The 27,374-nt window shown below is 33.3% G+C and overlaps 3 long non-coding RNA genes across 3 annotated transcripts; 2 read left to right on the forward strand and 1 right to left on the reverse strand.

Moving 5' to 3' along the window:
• Nucleotides 1–19,160: 19,160 nt before the first annotated feature.
• Nucleotides 19,161–20,364, forward strand: LOC126879907 (uncharacterized). Its single transcript, XR_007696328.1, has 2 exons — nucleotides 19,161–19,457; nucleotides 20,164–20,364. It is a non-coding gene; the product is annotated as an uncharacterized LOC126879907 (long non-coding RNA).
• LOC126879909 (uncharacterized) lies at nucleotides 19,295–26,257 on the reverse strand. Its single transcript, XR_007696330.1, has 2 exons — nucleotides 26,170–26,257; nucleotides 19,295–19,374 (listed from the first exon to the last, which is right to left on the reverse strand). It is a non-coding gene; the product is annotated as an uncharacterized LOC126879909 (long non-coding RNA).
• LOC126879908 (uncharacterized) lies at nucleotides 25,622–27,159 on the forward strand. The gene is made up of 2 exons (XR_007696329.1): nucleotides 25,622–26,252; nucleotides 26,959–27,159. It is a non-coding gene; the product is annotated as an uncharacterized LOC126879908 (long non-coding RNA).
• Nucleotides 27,160–27,374: the final 215 nt, after the last annotated feature.

Consider the following 27,374-nt stretch of genomic DNA (forward strand, 5'->3'; position numbering starts at 1 on the left):
GGTCCAGGGGCTTCCTTAGTATTATGGTGGTCCTTAGTTTTTTCTCCGATTGCAATACATATCTTCTTTCACAGTTGACGATCACATTCCCATTCCATCTGTTTGTTTGTGCTAAAATAAAATTCATATACTTCTAAATTTGGAGGACAAGGCTTTATAAAATGCTACTGCAATAAGAAATGCTCCTAAAAATTATGTAAGTGTAAAAGGTATAACGTATTGTGCAACTCTGAATTCTATAATGCCTCAACATGTAAAAATAAGCAATATTTTTTTTATTTTAATTACGACAATATAAAAATAATAAACATTAAAATTAAAAAATGACGTTTTATTAAACCTATTCTAACACATCACGACATTTTAATAGCTGATCGGGGTTTGACTAGTCAAACCACGATTTCATAAAATTAAATTTCGACCTTTGCCTGACCAACTTAGTCTCTCCTAGGTTTGACTAGTCAAAGGCCGAAACTGTAATTTATTTCGGGCTTTGACTAAGACCGTCAGTCAGACCTGAGGATTGCCTAGTCAAACCTAGGAGTGACTGAAATTCGGGCTTTGACTATAACATATATAGCATGTTGATTTTATTTTGAACAGTTTTTCAATATAAGTTTCCGCCACCGATGTGGATTTCCATCTACCGTGACGTTTAATGTTATGATATCACCACCAAAATCTACTAATATTGTCGTGGAACTGCGACAAAAACAATCTTCTTCTTTGGGTGCCGTCTTCTTAGCGAAAGTTGGCGATGACTTCTGCAAAGTCTTCTCTATTTTGGGCTTTTCTTCTTAAACTATGAAAGTCTAATCCTGTCCATTCGTTGATGTTGCGCAGCCAGGTCATTATTTGTCGTCTACCCGGGCCGCGTCTTCCTTCTATTTTCCCTTCTATAATAACTTGAAGGAAGTTATACCTATTGTGTCTAAATATCTGTCCAAGATAAGATGTTTTATGTCTCTTGATAATTTCTGTTGAGTTCACGCTCTCTATTCATACGCCTTAAAACTTCTTCATTTCTCACGCGGTCGGTCCATGGAATTTTCAGCATACGAAATACCCACATCTCAAAGCTCTCTAAACGTCATAATGAGCTGACTGTTAACGTCCAAGCTTCCACGCCGTGTAATAGTACACTATATACATTTTTTTATTTTTTTATTTAACGTATGGCTTAAGTACATCACAGAATATATTTACATAGATTTATGCATTATACAATGCATCATAAACAGATATCCAGTTTTTGAAGTTATACTTCTTTACGCGCGATATGAGGGTGAATTTTTATATGATGAAACCTACGACCCCGGCGCATGCGCATTATAACTTTGTTCTGATTGGATGTTCAAATGACATGTCAAAAATTATCCAATATGGCAGCTGTAGCGCAGCTGTGGTTTGGACGGTTGACGGTTTGGTTATGTATGGTTGTTGCGTTTTAAAATTTGTGGGAAGAGAAACAACAAAGGTTAGTTAATAGTTATACTGCCTTTTTAAATAGTTTTCATATTATATTTTTGAAGTTATACTTCAAAATGTTTTAATTTATGTATGTATCAGTCCAGAAAAGGTGTGGAAAGAATATATTAGTGTTTTTAAATATATATTTTCTACAAACGTGTTAAAAATGCAATTTTTAGGACTCCATAGGAGCGTTAAAAATGAAACTTTAAGGCACTAGTGCTTTAAAAATTTTAAGGCACTGCAGTTAAAAGTGAATTGTCAAATTGTGAAACGTCAAAATATTTATATTTCATTTATTAACATTAATATTAATAATACAACTTGCGCAATTTAAAAAAGGTGGTTTAAAAGGTTTTTTATTATAATTTTGTGTCTTTGGATTTGTCTTCCTTGGGCGTAAAATAATAAAACATCTATTTTTATATTTCACTTGTCACCGTGATGTATAATTATGTATATCTGAAAGGTAAGTAGCATGCGGCTTGATGGCCTTGTTGGTAGAGCATTGGACCAGAGATCAAAAAATCGCGAGATTACGGGTTCAAATCCCGGACGATTCATATTTTTTCTTTTTTTTTAATATTTGACATTGTTAAGTTTTGGTTCATTTTTGGTAATTATTGTTAATTTTTTGTATTGTAACTGTTAAGTAGGTATATTTATTTCGTTGAAATTATATTATAATAGAAGTATAACTTCTTACGTGCGTACAAAGTACACACACATTTTTTATTTATATATTCAATTCGGTTGTCATTACAAAGTCTATAGGGTCGCCTGTGTATGCTCTGCGTGGGCAGTCCTGAACAATGTGTCAGATCGTCTGTCTTCCAGCGCTTCAGTCACAAGAAGGCGAGGGAAGTTTACCCCATCTGTAGAGGGAGTCGGCGCATCTTCCACAGTTTGTTCGAATTCGATTAAGGGCTGCCCAAATTTTACGGGACGTTCAAATTTCGCCAGGATTTTTTATGATGTCCGGTAGACTATGGTAATGCGAATCTGTCTTACTTGGTGTGTCTTACTTGGGATGTAACGCAAGTTCGCCTCCACGTGGTGCACCCTGGGTAAAGCTAAAAGAACCGGCAAAATTTGGCGGCAGACGATCGAAAAAAAAGATCCTGGCAACATCACAGATCGCAAACAGAAATCTTATCTATACTATATATACATAACACTTTATCATGCGGTATCGTAGGGACAGATCAAGATTGCGGACAGTGACTAACTGTCGCATCTTTAAGAAGGTGTTTCTTGCGAAAACAATGCCCAGTATAAATATGATGTTGGATTGGGTAGATTTAAAAATTTGGCTATTAATTTCCCCAGATTACCAAATTTATTGATTCCAATATGTTGAACTATTCTTTTCCCATTCTGATAATGCGTGAAAAATAGTTGCGTTATACAGGTTGTCCCGAAAAGATTGGTCATAAATTATACCACACATTCTGGGGTCAAAAATAGTTCGATTGAACCTAACTTACCTTAGTACAAATGTGCTCATAAAAAAAGTTACAGCCCTTTGAAGTTACAAAATGAAAATCGATTTTTTTTCAATATATCGAAAACTCTTAGAGATTTTTTACTGAAAATGGACATGGGGCATTCTTATGACAGGAACATCTTAAAACAAAATTTGAGTGAAATTTGTCCACCCCATAAAAATTTCATGGGGGTTTTGTTCCCTTAAACCCACCCAAAATTTTGTGTACGTTTCAATTAATTCATTTTTGTGGTACCATTAGTTAAACACAACGTTTCTAAAACTTTTTTGCCTCTTCGTATTTTTTAGATAAGCCAGTTTTTATCGGGATGCAGCTTCTTTTTTAATATGTTTACATAAAAATTTTATGGGGTTTTGTTCCTTTAAACCCCCCAAATGTTTGTGTACGTTCCAATTAAACTATTATTGTGGTACCATTAGGTAAACACAGTGTTTTTAAAACTTTTTGCCTCTTAGTCTTTTTTGATAAGTCACCTTTTATCGAGATGTGGCTTCTTTTTCAAAATATACCTAATAATGTAAATTATAAATAAATTTTCAGATTAACAGCTCTCTATAATCGTACTTAACCATATACAAATATGTGGTGTATTCGACAAATATTCAAAATATCTCGATAAACACTGGCTTATCAAAAAAGTACAAAGATGCAAAAAAGTTTTAAAAATATTGTGTTTACCTAATAGTGCAACAATAATAATTTAATTGGAACGTACACAAAAGTTTGGGGGGGTTTAAGGGAAGAAAACCCCCATAAAATATTTATGGGGTGCACAAATTTCACTTTAATTTTTTTTAAGATGTTGGTACTATAAAAATGCCATATGTCCATTTTCAATAAAAAATCTCTAAGAGTTTTCGAGATATGAAAAAAAATCGATTTTCAGTTTGTAACTTCAAAGGACTGTAACTTTTTTTGTGTGCACTATTGTATATACATAAGTGAGGTTCAATCAACCTATTTTTGACCCCCGAATCTGTGGTATGATTTATGACCAATCTTTTCGCGACACCCTGTATAATTGTGAGGACAAAAATTCATGGAATTTTTGCAAATTTCATATTATTTCACTATGATTATAAATTTTCTATTGTGTGCGTTTTTGTATATCTTATTGTTACTAAAAGAATTAAGTAAAACTCGTAGATATTGTTTTGTTCAAATTTGTGTAATTAGTGTCTTCTACACGTTCCTATCAGCATCATTCTCTTTAGCATTATCCATATGCGAGGTCGGCTTCACTAATTGCATTTCTCCATAAGTTTCTATCTTGGATCATATCAACATCAATCCTCTTTACCAATATGTCCTGCCTAAGCGTCTTCCACCATGTCTTTTTTAGTCTGCCTCTCCTGCTCCTTTTCTAGGAACTTGCAGTTCAGCATTTCTTCGTATCGAGTGCTTCATGTCTAGACGTTGAACATGACTTCTTAACCTATGCTCCCTCATTTTGGCATCAATTGGTGCCACCCCTAGAGTTCCCATAATATAGTCATTCCTAATTTTTTCCTTTTTTGTTACTTCATTCATCCGTCTAAGCATTATCATTTCCCTCACATGCATTCGTTGTTCCTCTTTCTTTTTTTACTGCCCAATATTCTGAGAACAAGAAATAATATACAAAACTTGCTGGAACAACTTGGGGTGCTTCTTCAGATACTCTTCGAACCTCTGCTCTAGCTTTTTTTATTGGCAGAATATTGTACACCAGTATGGTTAAATAGTGCAAATACAAACAAAATCGATGTCCAACTTAATTAAACCATGAGAATAATCACTGGAACAATAAAATCATCCCCAGTGAGATAGCTGCCTACTTTAATCAATATTGCTCCACCAGATCTACGCCGTACAGCAGCATTAGCGAGAGAGTACCAGAAAATTGTAGCCAACGTACAATTACCAATCCATCAAGACATAGCAGACATCTCAAAAGAGCCCCAGCGACTGAGATCTAGAAATCCTCCAATCAGATCTGCCCGAAAAATTGGCGATTCCTATGATATACAGAGGCAATGGTCCACAAGATGGATGTCAACAATAGCAGCAGACTATATTCAGATATCCACCCCAACTCAGGGTTGCATCGGATCACATCTGCCCCGGTCCTCCTGGGCGAGGCTGAATCGCATACGTACCAGACATGGTAAATGTGCTGATTCTCTGTTCAAATGGGGTCGTGCGGAAAGTCCACAGTGCGATTACGTATCACCTAGACAGACCATAAGCCATTGTGTTTCAGATTGTGCCTACCGTGGAAACCTCCAGGACTTTGTGGAATGCTCCCCAGAAGCAAATGAATGGCTATGTAAATTAGACATTAATATTTAGGTTCATTTATTATATTTTAGTGTTTGAATAATATATTATATTTGTGTATTTATCGTACTGGGAAAGTCCATACGCTAAATAAAAACCTACAATATTCAGTTCCGTACATCATAGCCGGAACATGATATCTGCACGCTCCCATGATTTAAAAAATGCAAGAGCCACTTTTGTTATTAAATATTTTTGATCCGGGACTTTTGTGGTAAATTGCTTGATTTTATATTTAGTTGTGGAAATTATCTTGGCCTTTTCGCTTTATTCACATTTTAACCTTCACATTTTAGTATTACTCCCACCAATCTTTGGCCTTCTTCTTCTTGTTCTTCTTCCTTCTCAAATGCAATTCTGCGTGTTCATTGTCGGATTGTATGGAAGTTTGACACTCTATATTTTGCGAGGCTCGACCAGGAGCGTCATTTGAAATTTTGATTGGGAGGCAAGCATTATATATACAATACATTATATGATGTAATGATGAAAATTGATGTATTTTTTTGTAAATTGCAGTCATTTTCAGGGTCAGGGCGGGCAAATGCCCTGGACCCTGGACCCTGCCAAATGACGCCCCTGGGTTCGACCGATACTTCCACCGATTGGTGATTTATCTTGTGCTATTTTGACCACACGGTTCTTCCCCATTCTGCTTAGGTGGTTCTTCCGTTCTTTTTTTTTTATTTAGTGTCCATTCGTTAAATTTACAATTCAAAGTACAAGGTTATGGAAAGGTTGATTTACATTTATTGCAGATTCTTTGTGCGCAACTTTGGAGGAACCATCCGAAAGAAGGAAAGCAAATTCCATGGTCTGCTCTATTACGTTTTTTTTTTCGATTGCTCAATATTAGAACTGCCTCATGTGGGGTTATAAAACTTACAGCGAGGAAAGATTATTGGTCTTGTGGAGAAAGTAATGTTCTCAGATGGACATAGCTGCAGAGCTAGGCGTAATAGAGGGCGTTCTGTCCAAAACATATGCTAGGTAAAAGGAACTAGGAAAGCTCAAAAATAAAGCAAGGGAAAGTCGCCAAAAGTAATAACGGTTCTCCACGATCATTTAATTGTCCAATCAGCTGGAAGACACCCAACCATTTCTCACCTGCAGCTCCAAAGGCAGCTTTTGGAAGCTACAGGTGTAACTCTTTCAGTTGAAACGATAAGAAGAAGAGCTCGTACCAAGAAGTATACAGCAGGAGACAGCTATGGGTTCCCGAGTTATCAAGGCAGCACAAGATTGATCGCCTAAATTGGTGTCTACACCACCAAAACTGGAACATTGGGAATTGACAAAATGTGCTATTTTCAAAAACATTCAGGATTTAATGTAATCAGATGGAAAATCAGATGACCCACGAAATCGTGTACTTAGAGGTCGAGGAAGACAAGCAAGAAAGAAAAGTGTCAGATCTGTTCACAAATATACAAGGGAAAGTGTAATGTTCTGGAGAGGAATTGTGATCCGTAAAAAACTACTTTAATTTTCATCCAATCAACTTTAACTGCTCACAGGTATGTTGATAACCTGTAGTCAGGCTCTGGAGAGGTGCAACAGGAGAAAATGTAATTTTATTGCATGATAATGAACCTCTACATACCATTAGAGTGACTACGGACATCATTGAAGCAGAAGGTATCCCTTGTTTGGAGTGGCCTGCTTGCTCACCCGAGCTTAATCCTATAGAGTATTTATGGGATATGCTTAAAAGAAAAATTAGAGCTCGACGGGATAATCCACAAAACACCGCACGGATAGTACAAGCTGCTTTTAAAGGATGGAGCAACCTACCACAACAAAATGTTGATAATTTTATTAGGAGCGTGCCCACGCAAACTGAAGCTTGCATAAGGACTAGAGGTGATAACAGTGACTACCACAAAATACAAAAAAAACAATTTAAACATTATTCGTTTTGTATTTGTTGTATTTGTTTAATTCGTAACAATTTAAACAAATATTGTTTAACTTCATGTGTTCGTTTTTTTAAATTCGCCCGAAATAATAAGAAATATCAGACGATTCCACATAAGCTTGGGTGTGTGTACATATTAGAAAGAAGGAGTTAAATCGCAATTTTTTATTTCCAATCTAATGTTACTAATTTAACTTTGAGGCGTCAGAACGTAATTGAAAAAAAAAACCTTGGAACTTATCAACTTCAAAACAAAAAGGGTGTCTCTCAAATGATGTATTGCAATATGATTGCAATAACAATATACAATTATTAGCGTATGAAGTTCGTCACACAAATGTTTATTAAGACAAAATAAATAATACTACGCACACAATTGCGTATCTTTTTCTATGACAACTGATACAATTATTATCGGAAGTTAGAAAAACAGTTAATTAAATGAATTAGTTCGTATTTTACTATCTCTAAATTATACTAAAAAAGCACTTATTTATGTTTTTTAAATTTTGACATAATGAGGTGGTATTTGAAAGAGGAAAAATATGTGTTAACGAACAGCTGTCAGAAGAAATTGAAATTAGACGTGGGGTGAGACAGGTATGTGTATTGTCGCCAATTATGTTAATGCCTACTTAGAAGAGATCCTAAAAGACTCAAGATCTCAAGCTGTAGATCTCAAGATCTCAGAAAAGATCTTGAGGGTGAATAGCTGGAATTAACGTAAATGGATTCATCAGATACGCGGATGACACTGTCATCTTAGCCGAAAATATTGAAGATCTTCTAAGACTGGTGAACAGAATAGCCATGTATAGCCAAGAATCCGGTCTAACATTGAACATCAAGAAGACAAAATTTATGAAAATATCTAAAACTCGAAGAAATAATGAAAATCTCTTTATAAACGGAACCAATGTCGAACAAGTAGACCAATATAATATGTATATCTCGGAACAATGATTAACTCCACAGATGATAACTTCCAGAAAATTAAAATTGAGTAAAAAAGGCTACAGCAAATTTTAACAAAATAAGAAGAGTGGTCTGCACCAGAGATTTGACTTTAGAGCTAAGAGAGATATAGGTACAACTTGCTCCAACTCATTATACGAGGAAAGATCCAAGGAAAAAGAAGCATAGGGAAACGTAGAATATCATAGCTGCGCAATCTAAGAGAATGGTACAGATGTACATACATCAAATTATCTTTTCAGAGCCGCAGTCTAAAGTCCGAATAGTTATGTAAAGATTTGTAAAATGTATTAGTAGTGGTTCCGGAAGTACCTGACTGAACAAAGAGAACACAGAAATTTTGGAAAAAAAATGTATTCATTTTTTAACATAATTTTGCTCTAACATAGTCTTGCTCCTCAAAATAGAAATTAACTACTGAAATTTTGACACTATTGGGATTTTATAGGTTAATTAAGTTATATCGGCGATTTTTTGTGTTTTCTGCGTTATTCCTTTAATTTTTAGAATTTTAGTCTACTCTTATAATAAAGAGTTGTCTTTAGAACTCGTTAGCGACGTATTAGTATAATATAATATTTATGGATTACCGTCGAAGGCCACATCATCATAGTGACATTATCGGGTGTGAATCTGGCTTTTGAGTTTACTCATCCTGGTTTATAAATAGGGTATACGCTCTGAGCTTCGCTGGTGTCGCTCCTGGCGGATTACTAATTCAACTTTCACCGGTAATTTTTAAATTTATTATTTAATTGTTATCGCTTAATATTTACAACGCTAAAAAGTAATTAAATTGTAATACATTTTTTTAAGATTTTGCTAATCATTTTGACGTTCTATTGATGAAATATTAATTTCTTACTTCGGATACTTTCATAATTATCGTGTAGATGGCGGTAAGATTAATAGATATTACATGTTACGGAACATTAAAAAAACGTAAATTCAGTATTTAAAACGAAGTATATTTAAGGTAAAAATATATACCACAGCTTTGACCAACTAATATTTTTTATAATTAATGTTTTTAATTTTAATTTTAAATTAATCACTTTGACATTTATGTCAAATTTCCGGTAAACGTTTACAGACTTGCTACTACTGGCGTTCGCGAATTTATAAATATCCCCTCTACGTACGAGCTCACAGCGTATAGTAAAATATATACTTCATCTAATTTACTAACCGTTGCACGTCATCCGCGTCATAGCCTGTGACGTCACATGATACCAACACGAAATATTTAGGCGGTAGGTGTGTTCTTTTTTATAATCACTTTGCCGAGTACACTGGCATTACAGCCACTAGACATATTTTATTATATACGCGTAGAAATAATATTTGAAGATCTCTATTAATGTTAACCTAAAGAAATACACAATAATATGTTTCATTTAATTTGTATAAATGGATTATAAAGCGTTTTTGTGAAGCACATTTACTCGAATCACACTGTAACTGTAATCGAACGAAGGTGACATTTTAGAATAAATTGGTAACATTTATTTGACAGTTACGGTGATGACACTTCATATTTGTTTATATTCTTTACTGTAAGTATCTGTTTTATTATATTTACTGTTTTTATTAACTATTTACTTTGCTATAAAAACATCCTCTACTATAAAAATATAAATTTCACCTAATTTTATCACGACTTGGAATAATCGAGGTATCTGACAACTTTTTTAGTTATTATTGTAGACATATACAAAGAAACCTACCGGCTTCATACCAAGAGTTCGGAGCCGTTTTTTAATTATTAACAATGCAGTGCAAAAACGCTTGCACTGCAAATCTTAAAAGATTATAACTTAATTCTAGTTCTCTATTTCTTAAGGTTTTACTTATTTACATTGAATATTAATTTGTTTTGTTGTAATCAACGTTTAGAATATTTATGTGATCTATTTGATTTAAAATGGATTCAGGATTTTTTTATACTTTAGCAACTATGTCAACTTAGATCTCTGGCGTAGATAATGACGTGCAACGGTCAGTAAAATAGACGAACGTACAAAATATACCAGATATGCAAAAATAATGAATTTAGAATATATTCTGGTCTCTAGTTATAGCTTGTCGTAAAAGTTTTGATATATCATTTATCCTAACAGGTTATTATTTTATGTGGGGACATCTAACGAATGTTGTTTACAAAACAAAATCAGAAAATATTTATTAAATTGATTCCATAAAACTTTAATCAAACACTGATGAAACTTTGAACAATATTTGGCATTTGGTAATATAGTATGGTATAGTTAGACCCAAACCCAGACATCCAAAGTGAAAGTTATCCTCCAACACCAAATTGTTCTATATGGTCCACATAATGTTCAGAAAAAAGTCACACCATTTTGAGCGTCGGGTTTGGGGGGGAGAGGGGGGAGAAATCTGCAAATTCGTAGTTTTTTACGTTTTTCGTCAATATTTCTAAAACTAAGCGGTTTAGCATGAACAACCCTCTACACAAAATTGTTCTACATTAAATTTGAAATAAAAAAGGCCCTATGCATAACCCTTCTAAAATGAACGGTTTCTAAGTTACGGAGGTAGTATAATATAATTGGTCCAAAAAAAGGCCTAACCCAGACATCCAAAGTAAACGTTTTCCTGCAACACCAAATTGTTCTATATGGTCCACATAATGTTCAGAAAAAAGTCACACCATTTTGAGCGTCGGGTTTGGGGGGGGGAGAGGGGGGAGAAGTCGGTAAATTAGTAGTTTTTTTAAGTTTTTCGTCAATATTTCTAAAACTATGCTTTAGCGTAAGGAATGTTCTAAAAGAAAAATATTCTACATAAAATTTAAAACAAAAAAAGTTCTATACATAATTGTTATAAAATCAACGGTTCCAGAGTTACGGAGGGTGAAAAGTGTGACTTTTTTCTGAACATTATGTGGACCATATAGAACAATTTGCTGTTGGAGGATAACTTTCACTTTGGATGTCTGGGTTTTTGGTATAGTTATATCATAAATATTGCCCAAAAAATATAAAAAAGTATCGAAAACCTCGACTTTTCACCCTCCATAACTCTGGAACCGTTGACTTTATAAAAATTATGTATAGAACATTTTTTGTTTTTAATTTCATGTAGAACATTTTTGTATATAATATAGTTTACGCTAAAGCATAGTTTTAAAAATATTGACGAAAACCCTAAGAAAACTACTAATTTACCGGTTTCTCTCCCATCTCCCTCCCAAACCGGACGCTCAAAATGGTGTAACTTTTTACTGAACAATATGTGGACCATATAGAACATTTTGGTGTTGGAGGAAAACTTTTACTTTGGATGTTAGGGTTAGGCATTTTTTGTAACAGGTATACTATACTACCTCCGTAACTTTGGAACCATTCATTTTAGAAAGATTATGCATAGGGCCTTTTTGATTTCAAATTTAATGTAGAACAATTTTGTATAAAGGGTTATTCATGCTAAACCGCATAGTTTTAGAAATATTGGCGAAAAACTTAAAGAACTACGAATTTACCGATTTCTCCCCCCTCGCCCCCCAAACCCGACGCTCAAAATGGTGTGACTTTTTTCTGGGCATTGTGTGGACCATATAGAACAATTTGGTGCGGAGGGATAACTTTCACTTTGGATGTCTGGGCTATGCCATCTTTTGGATCAACTATACTATACTAATAGTATTAATATCTAGAAACACAGTGACAGTGAAAGTTAGAAAAACATCATACATACCTAGGCCACATACTGAGAAATAATAAGTAAGTACCAATCTGTTTAACTAATATTGAAAGGAAAAATCGAGGGAAAGAGCGGACTAGGAAGGAAAAGACTCTCGTAGCTAAGAAACATCCGACAATGGACAGGGCAAAATTTTGAACAGCTAATAAAAACAGATGAAGACAAAGAAGAGTTTGAATCTGTAGTAGCCAACATCCATTGAGGAGAGGGCATTTTAAGAAGAAGAATTATTAATATCTTTTCTTTGCCAATATTACTTCCAAATTACTTTCAAATAGTGTATTATACCACAACGATGTCAAAGTGTCCTTCCTTTTCATGGCTTAGAACACAAAATCTTTTAAACCTTAAATCAATTTGCCGTTAATCTGTGTCTTGTAATAAAAGCTGACAGTGAAGTTTTATCACACGTGCCTTGCCATATTTATCTATGATAACGTGGAAAGTTTTATATTATGAAAAATGTTTTAATGGATTTTAATTATATGTACTTATGTATGATAATGTCGCTATAAAATAAGGTGAAAAGAAAAAAGTCTGTCATTAGAAAAGTCTCACCGAAAAATCTCCTCCCCTTTGAATCTCAAATATTAAATTTAAGAACCAGAATTTGTCAGAGCGATTGCGAAAACTTAAGATTAGTGTAACAACATATTAGATATTATAATCAACAAATTAACCTAGTATACCTGTTCCTGTTACCTATAGTACGTAAAGAAATAAAAGTTTGTATCGTGTTACTCTTATCTTTTACGTACTAAATAGAAACTCCAAATAATACAGTCCATTCAACAACTCCAGGAAATTCACCAATAACCTCAGAGAAGACAAGGTGGTTGAAGATTCACAAGAACGAAATAACACAATTCAATCTCAAGTCGCCTGCCTCTTCTCCATCCCCTTTTTTTCTGTCGATCTTTCCGTTGAGTATTAACTGCAGCATCCTGTATCTGTTACCTCTCATTATATGCCCGAGATATTCAAGTTTTCTCTTTTTTATCATTTTGATTAAGTCACCTTCGCCTTGATGCGTTGAACCCAAGATATTCTGAGCATTCGACGATATGACCACATCTCGAAGGATTCCAACTTGTTCATCATGTTAACCTTCATGATCCAGGTTTCACATCCGTATAGTGATGTTAGATGCACAGGATTAATTTTTTCTATTTTTAACAGCATTGCGAAGCATTTCATGTGGATTTCTGTCCGTTGCCGAATATTGCGCAGCCATGACATCTTATTTTGTCCGATATAATTCTTACCCTTTTTGTACCCTAGTACAGTACCCCTAGTACCCCCTTCTTACTGTTTACATAATCAAAAAGTTGCCTATCCTGTTTGTAGGTCCGCTCTTCTTAAGGTGATACAGTAGCGATCAACAGGTAGTCAAAACGCGTTCCAAGATTGCGGCTGTAATTTTGAATATTTTTTCGAGATATTTGGCACACGTATTCGTAATATAATAAAGAATGGCGGTACAGAGCCCAATTTGAAAAATATATTAATATGTGGAAATTACTCTGTAATTAAATACAATATTAAAAAAACGAGCCTGTACCGCCATTAAGAAGAACAAAAAAATACACTTTCTTCAAATAAACTTTTTTATCCGATGCCTAGATTTTGTGTCATTTTGGAACTACTAAATTTTTTTATTTCATTAGTAGTTCCAAAATGACACAAAATCTAGGCATCGGATAAAAAAGTTTATTTGAAGAAAGTGTATTTTTTTGTTCTTCTTAATGGCGGTACAGGCTCGTTTTTTTAATATTTTATTTAATTACAGGGTAATTTTCACAAATAAATATATTTTTGAAATTGGGCTCTGTACCGCCATTCTTTATTATATTACGAATACGTGTGCCAAATATCTCGAAAAAATATTCAAAATTACAGCCGCAATCTTGGAACGCGTTTTCGCTACCTGTTGATCGCTACTGTTTCCTCTTAATACTTCCTCATTGCTAACTCTGTACCTTCATGATTTTCTAAGCATTCGGCGCAGGCACCATATTCCAAAATTGTTGATTGCTCTTGTCTTTAAAGTCCATGCTTCCATTTTGTACAAAAGAAACGAATAGGCCAAACATTTTAGCATCTTTATCTCAGGTTGAAATCCAGTTTGCGATCAGTTAGAATGATAGGGGAGCAAAGTATGTTAAATGTGCAGTGACTCGAGCGTTATGGGGCCCTATTGGGTTGTGAAGAGTAGGTCCTAAAACCAAAAAAAATTAAGTAAAGTTTTCCATTTTAGTAGGGACTTTCCATTTTTAATTTAATTTTCCATTTCCAACAATCGTTTTTTAGATTATAGCGCCATCTATGCATAATTCGAAAAAAAAGTCTCGAAAAAATGGGGGCTCCCATTTAAGATTTTAAAGTAACCCCCACCCCACTTCTGTGGGGGGTCGTGTTTGGTGCCATTCGATAGATTTTTCAAAAATATTGAATAAGTGTATTTTTCAGTTTTACGATCTGATGTTCATTTCACGAAATATCGCGGGAATCGTATTTAAAATTTTAAATTTACCCCCCACTCCTCTTCGTGGGAAGTCGTGTTTGATATCATTCGATAGATTTTTGAAAAATATTGAGCATGCATTTTTTAGTTTTTCGATCTGTCATTCATTTTGCGAAATATTCGCTTTTTTCTTGTGAAACTTTGGGACTCACCCATTTCCTTACGTCCCGCTCAAATGGTCAGATTTTTGAAATACACACTGTTTTGCATGTACTTAACTTACCTTATCTTAATCTGACGATTTCAAGTTTTTCTAAGGATAAATTTTTTTTCGGCCCCTATGAACGAACTCAGCTGCATTAAGAGAAAATATATGGTAGAGGTACATTTTCAGGGTACAAGGTTTCTCCCCATGTAATAATCTGACGCGCTCGAGTAACTGCAAAAATGCCCGCTTGGGCTTCTCTACCAAAATTTACGTTTCACAAAGTTTCCAAAATGCATTTCTGGCTTGGTCTATTTTACCTCTCTCTTCAGCTACATATATCTTTGCATTTAGGTAATTATTTCTACCTATAATCATTGTTTTTGTCGTCTTGATATTTATTTTCAAAATTAAAGTTTTACTTGCAAGAGTTAGATCGTTTAAAAGACATTGAACATTTTCGATATTATCTACCACTATCGTTGTCGTCGGAATAGCTAATGTTATTAAATATTCCGCTTACTTTATTGCCCTTATAGGAGTCTGCTTATAAGAATGTTTTTTCTACGTATAGTTAAACAACATTGGAGAAAGTATACAACCTTGCCTTACACCCTTTTTCCTTAAGAAATCTTTCGTTTCGTTAAAATTTTGAAGACGTATTGTTGCTGCCTGGTTCCAATAAAAATTGGCGATAACTCTTATCACTTGTCATCCAATCCCAACTCTTGTAAATATTTTGTCATTAATTCGTGTTTTACAAAAGAACGGTTTTAATGGTTTCAAGAAGAGAAATTCACCATGACTAACGCATCCATAAGCCATCTGGATTTGGACCACCATGCATAACATGGTCCACTGTAAATTGTATCCCAACTCGCCATGGTAGATGCAACTATCCTCTACATAAATGGATAAGCAATCGTCACCACAATATAACTGCGGAGAGAACCATGTCATTGATCACATTGTTGAAGAGTGAGTGTTCCAAAAAATCCCACAGATTTTTTTGCAAAACTATGGGATTCCTATTCGAAAAACTAAAGTCGATATATTATATTAATAAGCTTGTTTACACTTCCCTATTTCTCTTCTTTATATTTCTGTATCGCAATTTTTCTTCTAAAGGTGCCTCTTTTCTAGAGATATTGGAGACCACGTCACCAGGTTGCCAGTTACACATTGGCCCATCTGATTCTATTCCTTCCTAAGATGCAATGTATCGCAATAACGCCAATAACTAAATAAATGTCGTCAATATAGTGTATTTAATGACTCTGCTGCTCTGTTATTCTTCGTTAGTGTTTTATCTTTAGCTAATTTTTCGCCTCATTCATTAATCATTGTTACTTGAAACTTATTAAATATTCACATTATACTAACAGGAAAAATTAAAGAAAAACACAATCATTAAAAAACATTAAGGTCAAATTTATTTACAATAGTTGTTGATAAAACGTGTAAAATATGCAAATAGTACGCAAAAATTTGCAAAGTCGTTAGAGCAGAAAGCGTGAAGCATAAACAAAGCTAGATACTGAAGCAAATAAAAAAGTAACAAAGCTCAATTGCTGTTAAACCATCAACTCGAATGACTTTGTATTTTTCTATTTCTAAGTATCTGCATCAACACCCCAACCGACGACCTCAAAAAAATTGTGACCAATTGGATAGCAGAGCTGCAGAACAAAAATATATGGAAATATCTAGAGGAGTATGTTCAACAATAGATAAATCAGGGCTGATTAATGATCATGATGATTTGCGTCAACCATTTCGTTCTTAGGAATAAATTAATTGTTGCTTGCGAAGCATTTTTGGTTTAAAGTTACTATGTTTACCATGTGATCAATATTTCCCTGAAGTAGGAAATCAGGAGACCAATATATCTGTTAATGTTTCCAAATCCACGAAGAAACCATAGAAGGAGACCATAGAGAAAGAGATCATAGAAAAATAGAAACGCTGGAGACCTCTGGAAATGATCTTTTACCAAACGACTAATCTTTTCATTAGTCCGATTTGTTTATGTGCCCTTGAGAGTGCCCATATCAAGCATGAACTCCATGGAGGCGGTTGGGGTAGTCGATAACGCCACTGTTATGATTAAGCATGCATGCTAGTTGTTGAAGCTTATTTAGCTTATATTTGATGGTCTTTGGTTGGCATTTATACCACCATATTAGTGCGCCATATGTAATAGTAGGTCTTACTACAGTCAGATAATGTGGTTTCTTCGACATGGCCAAAGGGAAAGATCTGCTTTGTTGTTTATTCTTACCAAAAGGGTATTTCATGTAAGCCATTAAGAGTCTTATGTATTATATCTTAATATTATCATATTAGAGTCCCTGATTTTCTGAACTACTTCGTCTAGTGCTGTTTCTGTTGATTTTCGTTTCTGATATAGGTACATGCTGGTTGCCATTGGGAGTTCTAAGGAGTTCTGAATGTTTCTATTTTGTTCAACAGAAATTATGTAAAACTGATCCGCCTCTAGGATGTAGGTAGGGCGTTATCTTGTCGTCCTATTTTGTTTGGACACCACCCTTGCAGTTGTCCAAGTCTTTGGTATATAACCTAGTACTATGCTAGCGCTAAAGATCTTTGTAAAGATGGGCAATAAGATGTCAAATCCTTTTTGTGGTAGGGCAGGAGATATTCCATCTTCCCCTGGACATTTAAATGGAGCAAACTGGCTTATGACCCACTTTATATTCTTTGGATTGATGTTTTTCGCAGAGAATTTCTAGTCTTCTGTCTTTCTATAGACCAGGGTATCTGTAAAAATATGAGTACATTTGGACGTTGAGAGGTGACTCATATTTTTTTTACAGAAATTGCTTGAAAACAACGCATATAATAATATTTGAGTTATCCTCCTACTCAAAAAGGTCCGGAACAATGTTTAAATAATCAAAATGTCAAAAAATGAAGAAAAAATTCGATTTTTTTCTTTGTTTTTTGATTAGATCTTTAAAAGTATTCATTTCCGAGAAAAGTTGTATAGACATAAAAGTTGCGTAATTAAATTTCCTACAATATAAAATTGGTTAAAAATTTAAACAATAGTCACCCTTGTTGCAAAATAGCAATAATTTTGTAAAAATTATTGCTATTTTCAGTTTTGCAAACTGAAAAATAAACCACAAGAATATGTAGGTATGTACTTATAAGCTCATCTAGATAGAAGAAATTAAGTAAAAACAGAGTACAATTTATTGTAATACTTGTTCGGTGGTAATACATACTACCGTAATAGATAATTATCGAATATGGAATGAAAATAATACTAAAAAAGTTACCTAATGATTTATAAACATACGAAATGGAAAACATTGACAAAAACAACTAAAAAAGCTTTATAAAAAATATTACAATTTGTTTGAAGAATATTTAAATGATACAATACTTTACATAATTTCAAAACTTTAAAAACCAGAATCTACATCTACAAGTTGTTTAACAAAACAATATTTTAGGTTAAGAATTGGAAGGAGTAAGAACAGAAATGTCAAGAAATTTTTCCCAAATATTTTGTGCGCCTGTGCGAACTTAAAATCCGAAACAAAATCCTCGAACGTCGAGAGGGTATTCCGGACACGTTCAGGATCTTTTTTCTGTACTGCGCGAACACCGAATTAAAAATCCGGAGGGTGTTCAGAGGGAAACATTCGACCTCCGCGAACGCTCGATTTTGTAATGCGCAGGCGTTCTCCCTCTGGGTACCCTCGGGTTGTCCAGCGCGATCAAAGCTATTAAGTCTTTTAAGTAGGTCTGGTTCCTATGCCCCGCTTCCTCTGTCCCGAATCATTGAAAAGAATCTTTTAGATTTAAGTGCTGGCAGGTATATGTGAAACACTCCAGCAAAACCTCCTGCAAGATCCCCTTTTTGCACTTCTCTTCCATTTATTGTATTTGGTAAGTTTTCCTGCATATTTCCCAAGTATTTGGTAGTTTTTCCAAGCTTCCATTATTCATTTGGACTTCATATAAGAGACACAGAGGTCGCCAACCTGTTGATAATATATTAAAAACGAAAATAATAAAAATGTAAACAATCTAGATTTTTCGTTTTATTTTTAAATGATCCAAAATAAATTCTGCGTAAGCGAATAATAATATAAATTGTTGTTCAGAGGCACATGCCAGCAAACAATCAATATTTATGTATTACAATATACCTATACTTCAAAACATACTGCAGTTTTCTTCCTGTTTTTACCAAATTTATCATTCCAAAATAAAATTGTATTGCACTCTTCTTGTTTTAGTAAATAAGAGCACATTACGATATTTTTCAAAAATAGCAATAAGTTTATTCAAAATATAAATTATGGTGTTATAAATTAATAGCCCATTATCTCTAACGAGAAAATCCAAAGTCTGCTTCCGTGACATAATACCAGAGACCGTGTGGTCTTTGAACAGCTTGTTTATGTTTTAAAATTCAGGTGAAATGTAAAAATCGTTTGACGCAAAATGTATTCTGACGACTCTAACATTAGTGACGTATCTTCCAAACGAGTATATAAGCGACACCGAAACGAAGTCGGTCAAAATTCAAACTGTTGTCTAATCGAATACATCCTACAAGTTCAGTGTTAGTTGTCGTGAAATTTTTTAATCAACGCAAAATGTATACGAATCCGTTCAGCCGCACTCATTGCCAAGTTCGCCAAGTTATTGACCGATTTTTGGAGAAGACCCTCAAAGTTGGTACCAAGAATGGATCCAAGCGATATGGTTCGGACAGTTCTTTGACTTCTTCGTCATCGAAAAGTAGCACCTGGAGTTGCAGTTCCAAAAATGCCTGCAACAACATCTTAAAATAAGGCTCTTAGTTACGCATAACCCTGGAATAAGATTATGGTAAGTTTTTTTATTTTGTTGCAAAATTTCTATGAAAAATGTATTGTTAAATCAGTAAGTGTAAATTCATTCTATTAACCACAATTTTTTTCTTGCTAAGTGCTTATTACCATTCAAAATATCTATGGTTTTCAGTTTATTTCAGCCTGATCCTCTTTTAAGAATATTGTCAAACTGGTATTGCTACTCTGTTCTAATTATAATAATTTTTATATCGTCGTATAATACTTTTACAAAAATCTAAGACGTAATATTTTTAATCAAAATTAGGTATACGTATACCAATATACAGTTCCTTATTTCTCAACAGTAGTGATAAAAATAATTTATGGTTGAGACAAATTAGCAGAGTAGATATAATTTTTAATATGTTTTGTATTTTGAGCACGATTTCCGAAGTGAAAATCGAAACGTCAAATAAACTTAATTTTAAAGTAAAATTTTGGCTTATTCCTAACAAAAATAATCAATTATAAATAATTTCGTATAAAGAATAAATCGTAATATTTCCAACTAATTTTTAATCCCTCATGTTGTCCTTATTTGAATAATTTTGAAGCTATTTTCTTATGGCTTCTTAATACAATTGACTATTTTTACAAGGAATAATATTTTTTTTTCGACAATATATTCAATACAGCAATTGATCTATTTTTCTTACTTTATTCATAATTTATGCTAAATGTATTTTTTCTTATTGTTACAGGTGTCCAAAGTGGCCCAATGAAAAAATTTTTGCTGTTGTGAAATGAAGAATCATTCGTGAAGAACGTTTTTGCGTTTTGCCTTTGACGATTTGAAAAAAAATCATTCGCAGTCAAAAACAAGCTGATATGCTTCAAGATTATTTTATTTACCGTGTAAATAAACACTACATGAATAAAAATAAAGAAATTGTTTCTTAAAATTTTTTAATTTTATTTATGTTACACCAACCTCGCTAACCCAACAGTATACAAATTTAGTAATAAATTAAATACTATTAATGTATATATGCTTTTTTCTGCATCTCTAAATAGAATAAAAAATTATTATTACATCATAAAATAAATATATTAGATATTATATACTATATAAGAACTAGAAAAATTATAAAAATATTTGCATTCATAATCAGATACAAGAAATAAGTAAATAAAAATATTTCGTAAATTAAAAATGAATAGAAATTTTTTAGTCCAGTCATCAAAGACGAACTTGCCGCTGAATCTCTAAAAATTATAAAAACAAATTAAATTTTAAGGGAAAATGAAAATGTAGTATGTCAAAGTGTGTAAATAATTTATTTCCTTAGCTGAGCGCTTTCGACATAAACGTCATCATCGGAGCTAATGGTCAAATACTAAAAAAGTACCGCTACATAGAGGTGTAAACAAGTGCATCTTAGGAATGTAAATTTGATTTTTAAATTGTGAATGCTAACTTAGTCCTCCGTACAACAGCAAACAGCAAAAAAACAGAAAGAAACGGCCACATACACGTTGCACAAAAACATATAAACTTTTTTGATAAACTTTTATAAATTAAATTTTGATAGGAATCTAAATTTTTGGACTAGAAAAAAGATGCAAAAAATTTTGACACTCCTACCCCCGGGCTTTCCACTAAAACCCGACTCGAAGGAGGGTAGTCGGAAAATATCAATTTACCAATAATCTGTAAGCCGTAGAAAAAATATTTCCAACAAGAAGTGTAGTCGAGATGATTTTGAACAAAAATGCTTATTAGCACTTTTTGTAAAGGGCATATACTAGTTCGCTCCGGCGGCCAGATTTTAGTACCCTACAGAAAAGGGGCATAGGTAAATTCGCTCCGGCCATATATTTCTTTGAAAAGATAGTTTAAAAATGCCTTTACTGGGTACACAATGAATAATAATTAATAGCCAGGGTCGTCGTATATAGACAATGTTTCCTTCATAAAGCAGGTACTTTATTACATTTTATTAATAAAAAATTTAATAAATATATCTCAAACTTGTATTTACCTAAATATAAGACTACTTCTTACTTAAAATTATATTAAAATTATAACCATATTATCACTAAAGAATTATGATGTTAGAGCTCATATTCCCTTGTTCAATATTTGATTGGGTTTTTACGTATAAAAAATTGCAAGTGATATTTATTTGTTTGAAAAGGTTGGTAATTAGTAGTCACCTGAAATTTTATGATAAGATAGAGGGGTGGTGCAAATCTCATCATTATTACTTTAGTTACGGTTTGAATGTATTTAGTTCATGATGGAGAAATCTGAAAGTCTATGTTATTTATTGACAATTACAAGTATAACTTCCATAAAATGCTTGCTAATAATATTAAAGGTTGACAGTGTGTAGAAAGAAGTTGCGAAGCATTTGTTAAAACTTTAAATATTTGTAACAGTATACTTGAATAAAGCGATAACCACACCCATGAAAGTTTATCAAAAACAGTGTTAAACCGGCAAAAACTACAAGTAATGGTGTTAAGCGGAAGGCAATGGACGATTTGTGTGAAAAACCATTGTAATTGATACACAGCGAAATTAATCAAGCTGCATTTTTGCTAAGCACATTATTTTTTTCAACAAAATACTTTTATTATATTATACTATTTAATATTATACTATTTAATATATTTATTCAGTTATTTGAGAAAACGTGTTCTTCTTTTGTCGAAAAATAGACATTTTTACTCGCTAATAACTCGAAAAGTAATAACTAGTTAAAAAGACTCTCTAAAAACAAAAGTTGCTTAGAATTAGTCAATTTATCCATTTTTGGAATAATTTCAAAAGTATTTTTTCTCATCCATGAGACCCTTGGGGGCTTTCACCCCCCAAGTAAAAGCAACCAACGGCACAAGTCCAACTTTGAAGTAAAGGGTAAGCAGAACCTAAAACGAAATTTTCAAACAAATTCGCCGTAACGCAGAAAATTACTCTCCAAAACGGTCATTTATTGGGCTAAATCTAAATAATCTAATTCCACTGTCTCATATATTTATATAAATATGTAACAACCAATATTCTATACAATTTCTATATAAAACACAAAAATCACAGTACCAATTTTGCCGATATTAATTTTCCTAGAACTTATAGATAATTACTTAATCCGCTTAACAATGGGAGCGAACTAGGTTATGGTTTTCGGAGCGAACTAGTATGTAATTAAGGGGGTTTTTTGACCTTGGGAGCGAACTAGTGTGCTCCGTTTGTAAAAAATGAACCGTTTTCTCAGAAACAACGCTTGAACGACCGATGAATTTGAATGTCAGTTACGCGCGCGAAATATATTTTTCCACCTACCTCTACCGAAAGTATACTTTTCCGGACCTGATTGTAGGGAGCAAAGTTGTACTTTTCCTCCCTAGGGAGGAAAAGTAAAAGTGACGTCATGGTATATCATTCATGAAATATAACTTATTGGCGCTCTGTACAATATCTATTTTCTATTACGTAAGTATCTATACATTTTAACGTTTATTTATAAACACTCTCTATTTTGCAGAATGGTAAAAAACAGTAAGTTGTTATTCTGATTTAACAATGTTTACATTAATAATTTGACTTATATTTGACAGTTGACAGTTATATTGTACCTACTTGTTAGTTTTAGTTCTAATAAATTTTGTTGGTTAGTTACATAAATAAATTAAGTAAAAATGAAAAAATGACTTGTTATTTGAGGAAGGTGGAAAAACCATATGTATAACATGGGAGTAAAGTGCCTTTTCCTCCCTTGAATGATTACTGCCCTCCGCTACGCGTCGGGCAGTAAACTTCATTCTCGGGAGGAAAAGTAGCACTTTCCTCCCTTGTTATACAAATAGCTATTTTAATAAAATTTATATCTACTCGAATAAAGAAATGGAAATCTTAAGTACAATCAAAACAAGAAAATGTGAATATCTCGGACATATTACACAAGTTGCTCCAACTCATTATGCAAGGAAAAGGTCCAAGGAAATAGAAGCATATTGGACGTAGAATATCATGACTGTGCAACCTGAGAGAATGGTATGGGTGTATATCAAATGAACTTTTCAGAGCAACCGTCTCTAAAGTCCGAATTACTATGATGATTGCTGACCTCCGTCGTGGATATGGTACTTGAAGAAGAAGATATCAACTCGTCTGTAAAAATTCGATGTCTTTTGATCAGAGTGTCCTATTGACAAAAATTACAATACATTTTAAAAGGTGAAAAGTGCAAATTTCGTATGCAATTCTTCCCTTTGGCCTCAAATAATGTCAGTTTTTATAAAGCTGTTAAAAAAATAAATTTTGGGCGAATTTTGCCATTTTTACGATTCTCATCAGATCAATAAAAATTATCACTTCCATTGACCAATTTCTATGGAATTTTCATTCATCTTCAAAATTTATATCATGAAATTTCGATTTTGAGTTTTGTAAACAAATATGACATTTGAAATGCGCCTAAAAAACGCTGAATTTAAACTTTCTCATTACAATCGATCTAAAACATGTAAGACTACTTCTTTTCTATTTTACAAGTACGTTTTCCGAAACTTCACATCTTCAGCTACAAATTCCACCTAGTGCCATCTTCGTGAAAGCATTTCTTGTGACGTGAAATTGAAAAGGATATAATATGGATTGAGTATCTAGGTAAAACAGCTCTATGCAGAGGAAGAACCAATGAAGCTAGAATCGGAAAGACCAAAAATTGCCACAAATAAAGAAGTTAATATAGATACAAAAAAAGTTCGAAAAATACTCGAAAAGCCGAAGAACTGAAAAGCTATAGGTAAAGACGGAGTACCAAACAAACTTGAGAGAACTACCATTGAGCAGCCGTGATAAAACAATTACATAACAACATTAACAAAATTGTAACACAATAAAATACCGGAGGAATGGAGATAAAAAGAGAAGATAAAAAACAGCCATAAAACTACATTATGTATAAACTTGTTAAATACTACCCCCAAAACTTACAACTCAAATTTTACAAGAACTGGTGAATCAGAAGATAAGTTTAGCAAATGAACAACAGTGTTTTCGTACCTACTGAATGTGGCAGATCTATTTAGGCATTTCCCCTTGGGGGAGGGGACCTTGCCATGGACGGCCAAAAGACAAAAAAGATAAACTCGGACCATATAAAAAAACATAAATAATAACTTACATGCATTAAGTTTCCTTAATTTTCCTAATTAGGGGGTTAGTTAATGTTTCTGATGAGCTCTGCTGATGACATTAAAAAGATTGGAGGACCCAACTGGAAGCAAATGGCGCAAAATATAAAACACTTGATTGGATTGGGGGAGGCCTATGTCCAAAGTTGGATTACGTAAGGCTGAAAAAGAAGAAGAAGGGGGTTTATTGGATTGAATTAGGCTGTCTATGGTTTAAGTTTTATGTCAGAGTCAGCTAATATTTTTTATGTGTGAACGATTTTTTTTCTTTAATTTTGGTCCTTGTTGGGGAGGAAATTTTCCCTATTTTCTCCTTCTCATAGATCCGCAAATGACTGAGAGATTGTGTGCAGATGCACTATTCGTCATAATTCACAATGCTGAGAAATCACTAGAGTATAATATAGCAGCATTTCTATGTCTGATTGACATAAAGAAAAAATATGACAGAGTAAGCTTCAAAGATGTAATCCATCTTCTATATAATAGAAAAGTTCCCCTCATTATCATTATTTTTGTCTTATCCCTATGCGGGTCGGCTTCTCTAATTGCATTTCTCCATAAGTTTCTATCTTGGGTCATATCAACATCAATCCCCTTTACCAACATGACCTGCCTAAGCGTCTCTCCCAGGTCTTCTTTGGTCTGCCTCTCCTACTCATTCCAGGAATCTGCACTTCAGCAATTCTTCGTATTGGATGATTATCGTCGAACATGACCAAACCATCTTAACCTATCTTCTCTCATTTTGGCATCAATTGATGCCACACCTAGACTTCCCCTAATATAGTCATTTTTAATTTTATCCTTTGTTTTTTTCACTTAACTCATCCATCTAAGCATTATCATTTCCGCCACACGCATTCGTTGTTTCTCTTTCTTTCACCCTACCCAACATTCAGTTCCGTACGTCATAGAAAGTTTTATGGCTGTTTTATCGAATTTTCCCTTTAGCTTCATTGGAACTTTTCTGTCACACAAAATACCACTCGCTTTCTTCCACTTCATCCATCCTGCCCTACTTCTACTGCATACATCCCCATGTATTTCTCCACTACTCTGTAATACCGATCCTATGTACTTAAAACTATTGCTTATCACAATCGTTTCCTCTAAAAAGAAACACATTTTCCAAAGATTCAATGGAAACGTTCCCCTAAATATCATAAAAAATATTGAAAACATTGAAAACACTACCAAAAATATTCAAAATAATCAAAAGTCAGAATAGATGGATAATCGCTTGACGCAAAATGTGTTCTGACGACTCTAACATTAGTGACGTATCTCCTAAATGAGTATATAAGCGACACCGAAACCCAAGACAGTCAAAATCTAAACGTTGTCTAATCGAATACATCCTACAAGTTCAGTGTTAGTTGTCGTGAAATTTTTTAATCAACGCACAAAATGTATACGAATCCGTTCAGCCGCACTCATTGCCAAGTTCGCCAGGTTATTGACCGATTTTTGGAGAAGACCCTCAAAGTTGGTAACAAGAATGGATCCAAGCGATATGGTTCGGACAGTTCTTTGACTTCTTCGTCGTCGAAGAGTAGCACCTGGAGTTGCAGTTCCAAAAATGCTTGCAACAAGATCTTAAAATAGAGCTCTCAGTTACGCCTAACCCTGGAATAAGATTATGGTAAGTTTGTTTTTATTTTGTTGCAAAATTTCTATAAAAAATGTACCGTTAAATCAGTAAGTGATTACTTACTTTCATTCAAATTATCTATAGTATTCAGTTTTTTTTGTCTGAAAGTTGGATCCACTTTTACGAATATTTTGAAACTGGTATTGCTACTCTGTTCTAATCGTCGGGTTCATTCAAATGAACTTAAAGTCCAAATTTCAACATCGCAAAGACTTTTACAAAAATCTAAGACGTAATATTTTTTATCAAAGTTAGGTATATTATGTATACCAATATACAGTTCCTTATTTCTCAACAGTAATGATAAAAATAATTTATGTTTGAGACAAACTTAGCAGAGTAGATATAATTTTTAATATGTTTTGTATTTTGAGAACGATTTCCGTGGAAATCGAAACTTCAAATAAACTTAATTTTAAAGTAAAGTTTTGTCTTATTCCCAACAAAAATAGCCAATTATAAATAATTTCGTATATAGAATAAATCGTGATATTTCTAACTAATTTTTAATCCCTCATAATTGTCCTTGTTTGAATAATTTTATTTTAAAGCTATTTTCTTGTGGTTTCTTAATACAATTGTCTATTTCTACAAGGAATAATAATTTTATGTCAACAATACATTTAATACTCCTATTGATCTATTTTTTTATTTTATTTATAATTTATGCTAAATGTATTTTTTCTTATTGTTACAGTTGTCCAAAGTGACCCAATGAAAAAATTTTTGCTGCTGTGAAATGAAGAATCATTCGTGAAGAACGTTTTTGCGTTTTCCATTTGGCGATTTGAAAAAACTCATTCGCAGTTACAAACAAGCTGATAATGCTTCAAGATTACTTTATTTACCATGTAAATAAATACTGTATGAATAATAATAAAGAAATTGTTTATTAAAATGTTGTAACTTTTATTTATGTTACACAAATTTATTAATAAATAAACACCATAAACGTAGTATTATGTTTATATTATGTGACTGAGCCATGATTATTGGTGTAATGAAAATTACATTATTAATTAACTAATCCTTGAAGTTTAGATTTCCACCCTGGAAATCGTTCTCAAAATTTTAACATTCTGGGAAGATTTTTTATCCTCCAGATTTTTTAGA

This window comes from Diabrotica virgifera, chromosome 2 (genome assembly GCF_917563875.1).
Source record: "Diabrotica virgifera virgifera chromosome 2, PGI_DIABVI_V3a".
Lineage (NCBI taxonomy): Eukaryota > Metazoa > Arthropoda > Insecta > Coleoptera > Chrysomelidae > Diabrotica > Diabrotica virgifera.